This window comes from Carica papaya, chromosome 2 (genome assembly GCF_054855325.1).
Source record: "Carica papaya isolate Zhongbai chromosome 2, ASM5485532v1, whole genome shotgun sequence".
Classification (NCBI taxonomy): domain Eukaryota; kingdom Viridiplantae; phylum Streptophyta; class Magnoliopsida; order Brassicales; family Caricaceae; genus Carica; species Carica papaya.
In genome coordinates this window covers 29,234,409-29,243,922 of record NC_142310.1, presented here as the reverse complement: position 1 = coordinate 29,243,922, position 9,514 = coordinate 29,234,409, and the positions used below count along the sequence as shown (strand labels likewise).

Here is a 9,514-nt window from a genome sequence, read left to right as displayed (position 1 = left end):
TCAATCTGGATTAAAATAGATCGAAAATTTTTGATAAAAAGTTTTTAGACAAAAGATCTGACTGAGCATTATTTAATTCGTCCAGATATGGGTCGATGAGGTTTCTTCATCCGAATTAAATAATGTTCACCCCTAGACAAATTAATAAATTAACTTTTGAAGTTTAATATTTATCCCAATTTGGTATTTAAGTTACGATTTGATCCATAATATTTTATATTTATTTCAAAAGTTCAACTTCTAGTAATTTACTAAAGGAAAAAAACTAAAATAAATAGATCATATTTAAAAACTTTAAAAACAACTCGTTTTAAATTTAAAATAATTAAAAAATATATAAAAAAAGCTCATGTTTACACAAAAATGAGTTGTTTTTTTAAGAAATTTTTATTTTTAAAATTATTTTTAAATTTAGAATGAAGTATTTTTCAAAACCTCCAAACAGTTAAGAAAATGATAAAAATTTGACTTTTGAAATAGATATAAAATATTGAAAACCAAATTATAATGAAAATAATTAAGTATCAAATTGCAATAAGTATCAAACTTCAAAGACTAACTTAGAAATTTATCTAAAAAAAATAAATAAAATAAAATAAAATAAGAAAATAATAAAGGTTGGTTAAAAAAAAAAAGCAAAAAAATTTCTTAAAAAAACAACTCATTTTTGTGTAAACATGAGCTTTTTTTATATATTTTTTAATTATTTTAAATTTAAAACGAGTTGTTTTTAAAGTTTTTAAATATGATCTATTTATTTTAGTTTTTTTCCTTTAGTAAATTACTAGAAGTTGAACTTTTGAAATAGATATAAAATATTGAAAACCAAATTATAATGAAAATAATTAAGTATCAAATTGCAATAAGTATCAAACTTCAAAGACTAACTTAGAAATTTATCTAAAATAAATAAATAAAATAAAATAAAAAAAGAAAATAATAAAGGTTGGTTAAAAAAAAAAGCAAAAAAGAGTAATTTTTTTAAAAAATGTATATTGGTTAAATTGTGGTTTACATTATTATTGTATAAGAATCCACCATCATGTATATTATAATATAATTCAATTTCAAACTTTTTGTTACAAAATTTTCAAGAAACTTATAAAATTGTTAAGATTGGGAGAAGAAGAATCAATAATTAATTTTTTTTTTTTTCAAATGCACACAGCAAAAAATAATATTTGAATATTATGTAAAAAGAAACAAAATGGTACGAATAAAAGCTTGATGGAATCTCATACTTTGTGATGATCGAATAACAAATATATTTTACAAAAACACGTAATCCGATAGAATATCAATCATATTTTACGAAACTTTTTGAAGTATTGTAAAGTAAAACATTTATAATCTTGTATTGATCTTGTAAATAATAAAGAAGTTTTAAAATCTGTTAACTAGATTTTTATATTACATTTATTTCGATAATAAATACTTTTTGCATGTTAAAGGTTGTAGAGTTATTACGTACGTTTTTCTTTTCTTTGAAAGATATGGTAATTTTCTTATTAATTTCAAATTGCAAGACATTCACAGAAAGCTATACATAAATGCAACCACTAGAAAAAATACACATTCCTCCCGAACCCATCAACCTTTTAAAATATGAAGAAACCAAAAACTAGAAACGAATAATTGGGTAATAATATTCTTAGCCACCCATTATACATGACATACAATATGCTTTTATACCCCCATTTGTCATATCCAAGAATGCTCTCATTGCCTTTCTTTTTTTTGTGACATTTTTCTACAGTCTAAAGCATGAGGTAAACAAGCATTAAGCTTGAGATGATTAAAGTGTATTAAAACAGTCTCTTATCTTGTTCTGTTAAATATACAATCAGATTCCAGCTTATCCCTTCACACAGAGAAACCAGAATTACCAGGCATGATTGGTGTGGTAAGACATGCATGAATCTAGTTTATTAACAAAGAACCCTAAAAGCATTAAAGTAAAAACAAACTCATTATGACATGACACGAGAATAATAATTAAAATCAACTTAAAGTCCAGTACTCCCAATAAGCTTCGTGAACCCAAAAGTGATTCCCATGGCTACCCACCCTCCAAGCAAAACCCTCAAAGAAGACTTAACCACAGGCGCCTTCCCCAGAACAGCCCCTAACCCACCAAACCCCAGCAACGCCAAGCTCACTACAACCACTACAACTCCCACTCTCACTACATACTCCTTTATAAACGCCGCACCCAGCAGCGGCACCACCGCGCCGACACCGAACGCCAGAGCCGACGCCACTGCAGCCTGCAACGGCTTCGGCAGACTCTTGTTTTTCTCTACTTCAAACTGATCTTTGCTCTCTCTCTTCATTTGCGCCAGTTCGATGTCGTATTGGGAGTAAACAGAGACGAACTCACCTATCGCCATGCTTAAAGCACCAGCGACTAGACCGGCAATCCCTGTGAGAATCATGGTCTTGAAATCTTTTCGGACGGCGCCAACTCCCATCATGAGAGAAGCTGTGGAGAGCAAGCCGTCGTTGGCGCCAAGGACGGCTGCACGGAGCCACTGGGCTCGTTTGGAGTAGTCGAAAACCTCGATTTCTTGTTGTGGGTTGGTTTGTTTCTGGAGCTCCAGGGTTAAATGTTGTGGAGGAAGGGAAGTTGGCAGAGTAGTTTCCATGGACAAGAGGAAGAGGAGGATGATGAGACGGAAGTAAAGGAGAAAAGAGGAGTGTGGAGAAGTGTGGAGGACACACGCCTCATTATAAAGCGGAGGTAATGATGTTGGCAAATAAAGATTAGAAAATGGTGTGATAGAAAGCGAATTTCAGAATCTTGTGCGTTCACATTCGGAACCGAATATTTGGTTTGTTGCTTCTCTTGTAAGACGGTGGTGAAACCAAATTAGTATAATATTTAATAAAAAAAGGCTTTGGAAGTATTTTAATGTAAAGTATCATATTATATTTAGTTATGATTTAAGAGTTAATAATCAATGTTAAAAATTTATACGAGTAAAAAATTTAATTACTAATAAATGTTAAAATAATATATATATATATATACATGCATTATCTAATAGTATTACGTAGTAGTAGCGTTTATGCATTTTGCTTAATTATGTATTTGTACTCGGACTAAGCATTTTAGTTCTAGTATTTTTATTTATTTTAAAATGAGATTGAGATATAGAATAAGGTCAAAATAATATTTATATTGATAATAATTATTTTATATATTTTAATAATATAGTGATTCATATATACTAATAATATTATGATAAATAATATTAGCAATTATACATGTAATATAAATTTATACTTTTATAAGAAGAATAAAAATACTAATCATAAAAATCTTACGGTATTAGTTTAATCATATTGTTTGGGTAAATTAATTATTTTTTTTTTCATTTTCTGTATTTTCATACTTAAATTTCACAATAAATTGGTTATAATCAAGTTGACAAGGTAGTAATCATATTATTACCATAACCAATTTAATATTAAGAATATATGAGGTTTTGGATAATATGTTCATACCATAAATTGGCCTCCAAAAAACATGAAAACTAAAATATTTGATCATCTAAAATACTATGATATGTTCCTTCATTAAAAAACAATACATACGGTTTCCATGGAGATAACAAAGGTACATAAATGGGCTATTAATTATTAATTATTAATTATAATTATAAAAATATAATAGGGTATACTTTTATATGGGTTTATTAACATGTTATTAAAAAATATCTTGTAATATATGTTTTTTATTTTTTGTATATCTCTCATATTCTATATATATTTACTTTCTTGTATCGATTTAAGTTAAATTCCATGATTGAGGATTACAACTTCATAGCCTTAGACAAAGGTAGCTAAGATTGTGTATATTCTCCCATATATATATTCCTCCTCTCTCAATAAAATATATAAATTAAAATTTTCAATCAATTCTCTCTAATTTTCTCAACTTGCTTATTATTTAGATGGTATCATAGCAAAGTTAGAACCATGATAGATGAAAATCAAACATCACCAGAAAAATCTGTTTCCAAGCATTTAACCAATACTAGCAATACTTATGTTATGGACTCATCACCCATATTTTATTCACCCTTCAAATTATTCTGGTCATATACTCGTACCAATAAAATTGAATGGATCCAATAATCAATTATTGAGTAAATCCATGATTCATACTCTCACGGCCAAGAACAAAATCACCTTCATCAATGGAATAATTAAATCACCTTCAAAAATAGAAGATCCTACAAGTTATGCGTTATGGAATCAATGTAACAATATGATTTTATCATGGCTCACTCACTCTGTAGAACCTGACCTAGCCAAGGGAGTTGTTCATGCTAAAACAATTCATTAAGTTAGGGAAAATTTCAAAGATTAGCTTGCTCGAAAGAATGCTCCGACAATCTATCAAATCCAAAAATCATTGGCTTATCTCTCTCAAGGCATCATGTCAGTGTCTGCTTATTTTATAAAACTTAAAGGTCTTTGAGATGAATTAGAAACATATCGCACTCTTCCGACCTGTAATAAGATGAAAGCACATAATGAACAAAGGGAAGAGCATCGAGTGATGCAATTCCTTATGGGTTTTAATGATGCCTACAACGTCATTTGCACCAATATTCTCATGATGACTCCATTATCTAATGTATGTCAAGCTTATTCTTTGGTTATTCAAGATGAAACACAACATCAAATAACTTCATAATCAACTGGGAATTTTTCTATTGCTATTACAGTTCAAAATCATTCAAATAACTTCTCAAATAATCTAAAGACAAGCATTGTGAACATTGTAATAGAGAAGGTCACACTATTGAAAACTGTCGAACTCTAAAATTTCATTACAACTATTGTGATAGAAGATGACATATTGAAGAAAGATGCAAGTTTAAAAATGGTACATGGGTTTCTAATAACCATGGAGCTCAAAGGAATCGACAAGGTCAACCACAACAGAAGCAACATAGATAAAAAAGAACTGTACCCAAATCCTTCTCTAATGTCAATATGGCAAACTCTTCTCAGTCTGTGAAAGACACTCATTCACAGGATGTCAATAAACCAAATCAATTCTCTAACCAGCTGAATCCCACACATGGTTTATCAGCATATCAAATTCAACAACTAGTTCATGCTTTATCTATGATGTCTACAAAATTTGCTTCTGCAACAACAATGCTATAAGCAAATGCTACAGGTCTGTTTCCCTTTTCTAATATCTCAATTAATTCTATATTCACTAAACCTTGGATTTTGGATAGTGGAGCTACTAACCATATCACTTCAGATTCTTTACTTTTCACTCACATAAAATGGTCATTAATACCTATTGTCAATTTACCCACAGGGTCTTCTGCCCCAATTACTTCTATATGAACCATATCATTTACTCCAGATATCAATTTAGACAATTTTTTATGTGTTCCTTCTTTTTTATTAAACTTAATATTAGTACGTAAACTTACCATTACTTTAAACTGTTGTGCCATTTTGTTTCCCACCTTTTATTTCCTATAAGACTTGGTTATGGGGAAGATGATTGGCTCAGGTAAGCAATAAGATGGTCTTTATTACATGTCTCTAATATAAATAACACCAGTCTCTCACCAAGTTTCTCGTCCTCAAAACGTGTGGCACATGCGCCTTGGACATCCATCACCACTTCTCCTTAAGTTAGTTTTTTCCTTATTGCCTACCAACAATATTTCTTTGGATAATAATTGTAATGCTTGTCCTACGGCTAAACAAGCCAGACTTCTTTTCTCTTTAAGTTCCATATCAACTCATGCTCCTTTTGAATTATTATATTGTAATATTTGGGGTCCTCACAAAATTCCTACACATTCAGGTACACATTATTTTCTTACTATTGTTGATAATTTTACAAGATGCACATGGATATTTCTTATGCAATTCAAATATAAAACTCAAAGTATTTTAAAATCTTTTATTACCTTTACTCATATTCAATTTCATGCAACCATAAAAGCCATCAGAGTAGATAATGGTTTTGAATTCATGTCAATAAAAGATTTTTTTTCAATCTAAATGTATTGAATACCAGCATACTTGTGTCTACACTCCATAACATAATGTAGTTGTTGAACACAAACATCGACATATTTTACAGATAGCCTGTGCATTACTATTTCAGTCCCATCTACCTCTTAATTTTTGGGGTAAATCTGTATTAATTGCTATTTATCTTATAAATCGATTAGCATCACCATTGTTATCCAACAAATCCCCTTTTGAATTATTGTACAAACGTCCACCATCATTTGGTCACTTAAGAGTATTCGGTTGCTTATATTATGCAACTATTATTCATCACACATACAAGTTTGAACCACGTGCTAAAAAATGTATTTTTGTTAGATACCCTACTGGTTAAAAAGGTTACAAACTTTATGATTTAGATAATAACATTTTTTTTGTTAGTTGTGACGTTAAATTTTATAAAATCACTTTTTCTTCAATTTTGAATACTCCATATTCTAGTTTTGCGTTACCTGATCCTTCTTTTGCTTATTCAAACAATTGGTCTCCATCACAAAATACCTCCACCCCACCCCAATAGACTGATATGTCTAAAGGCAAAGAATTCCCATCTCCCAAACCTGCTCCTACTACCACAGATTCTTTCTCATCCCCTACTTCATCAACTCAAGATGAACCACCTATATCTCCTCCTAACAACTTAGATCCTTTAACTTCCCTCCCTTTCTGTCAATCCATTCGCCTTCAGCAATCACCAATATGGCAAAAAGACTACATATTGTCAGCTCTAGTCAATCACTCTACCTCCGCGCCAAATTCGAAATCCAATACTTAGTACCCTCTCTCTCATTTTTTTTTCATATTCTCGTCTTTCTACTGCCCATTGTATTTTTTTTTTTAGCTAACATTATAGGTCATAAAGAGCCTCAATCCTATGCTCAAGTTTTCTATGACCCACATTGACAACACACTATGAATACAAAGTTATAAACTTTGCAACAAAACAATATATGGAGTTTAGTTCCTGTTCTTACCGGTCATAAACTCATCAGTTACAAATGGGTATACAAAATAAAATACAGATCTGATGGCACCATTAAGTGTTATAAAGTGCGGCTTGTACCTAAAAGTTACACTCAAGTTGAAGGTATTGATTATCAAGAAACCTTTTCTCCTACTACCAAACTCACCACCTTATGTTGTCTTCTTACTATTGCAGTTGCTTGCAATTGATTCATACATCAACTAGATGTACAAAATATTTTTCTTCACGGTGATTTACATGAGATAGTGTACATGAAAACTCTACCTGGTCTTTGCCGATCGGGGAAGAACATTGTGTGTCGACTCAATAAGTAACTTTATGGACTTAAGCAAACATCAAGAAACTGGTTTTTTATGTTTTCAGATACTATTCAAAATGATGGTCACCAACAATCAAAAGTTGATTATTCACATTTCACTAAAGCCGAAGGTTGTTCATTCACAATAGTCCTTATTTACGTTGATGACATACTTCTTACAGGAAATGACCTTCAAGAGATGAAACACCTTAAAGATTTTCTTTTGCAATGCTTTCGCATCAAAGATCTTGGAGATCTGAAATATTTAATGGGTATTGAGTTTTCATGCTCCAAAAAAGGTATTTTCATGTCTCAGAGAAAATATACTTTGGATATTTTGCAAGATTCAGGATTTTTAGGTGCACACCCAGATAAGTTTCTAATGGAACAAAATTTAAAACTCACTCCTACAGATGGAATGCTACTAAATGATCCAACTAAATATAGAAGACTCATTGGTAGATTGATTTATCTTATAGTCACAAGACCGAACATAGTTTACTCAGTTCAAACACTAATTCAGTTTGTGTATAAACCTTGAAGACCTCATAGGGATGCTGTTATGCGGATTCTTAGATATATCAAAGGTACTCCTGGTCAAGAATTATTGTTTCCATCCACTAATAATCTTGATTTAAAAGCCTATTGTGATTTAGATTGGGGAGGTTATTGTGCCACAAGAAAGTCTGTTACAAGATACTACATTTGCTTTAAAGACTCTCTCATCTCATAAAAATCCAAGGAACAAGTTAATGTCTCTAGATCATCAGCATAAGTCGAATATCGAGCCATGACCAATACATGTTTAGAGTTGACTTGGTTGCGCTACATACTACAAGATTTGAAAGTTTTACAAGCAACTCCTACACCATTATTTTGTGATAATCAAGCAGCCCTACACATTGCTGCAAATCCAGTCTTTCATGAACGTATGAAATACATTGAAATAGATTGTCACATTGTTTCAGAAAAATTTGCAAACTGGAATGATAAACCCTTCTCATATTTCAACGCAATTCTAGTTAGCAAATATATTCACAAAATCTTTAAGAAAATACCATTTTTTGACGTTATGCAACAACTTGTGACTTTATGACATTCACTCTCCAACTTGAGGGAGAGTATTAAGAAAAATCTTATAATATATGTTTTCCATTTTTGTATACCTCTCATATTCTTTATATATTTAATTTCCTATATTGATTTGAGTTAAATCCCACTGATTGAAGATTACGACTTCATAACCTTAGATATAGGTAGTCAAGATTGTGTATATTCTCCTATATATATTTCTCCTCTCTCAATAAAGTATATACAAAAAAAAACTTCCAACCAATTCTCTCTAATTTTCTCAACTTACTTATTATTTAGACATGTAACTTTTAGAATATGCTCGAATAGAGAAGAACGAAGCATAATAAGAGAGCAAAAGAAAAAAAAAACGAAAAAAGAAAAAAAAAATATTTTCTTTCTTATATGGAAATCTAGGTTTTAAAAGAATTAATAACAAATGGTAGATTGCCTTTTATCCCTCCAGATTCCCACGTTATGTTATTCCTAAAATTTAGATATCTAAGATGATGGTAGATAAGTTTAAAAAATGTGTCTCAGCATGTTGTTGAAAATTCTAAACACTTAATAAGGCGTTTCTAACTATTTATCTTATACACTTCTAAGTAGTCTGTGTAACATTTATACATTTTTTTTTTTTACCATTTGTATTTCTGAGCATTTCTAACCATTTTGGATTTCATGACTCATTGTTTTATATTATATAGAGTAAAAGACACATGAATAAATTCATAGAAATATATATTTTTTAACCCAACAACTATACATACTTCAAGAATTATCTCTTCATTTATTCTCCTTCTAATTTTTTATCTTCCAAACCACACAAAAAAAAAAAAAAAATCATTTCCATCACCTTCCGTGTCCTTTCTTTTCTCTTCCAGTAATTTCCAAAGCACAGCCCCTAAGTGATTCTGATGGCAACTTTACTTGATCATGGTGCATGCATCCAGATCATATGATGGCAACTTTCATAATCAAATTTACACCCACTTTAACTCAGACACATTTGTTATAACCCACAAAATAATGATTATTCATTTAGTATTAATACGATCAACTATGAATATATATACCCAAAAAAATAAATAAATAAAACA

At 30.4% G+C, this 9,514-nt stretch overlaps 1 pseudogene; it reads right to left on the bottom strand.

Annotated features, from left to right (window-relative positions):
* Positions 1-1,765: 1,765 nt before the first annotated feature.
* Positions 1,766-2,717, bottom strand: LOC110823788 (vacuolar iron transporter homolog 4 pseudogene; annotated as a pseudogene).
* Positions 2,718-9,514: the final 6,797 nt, after the last annotated feature.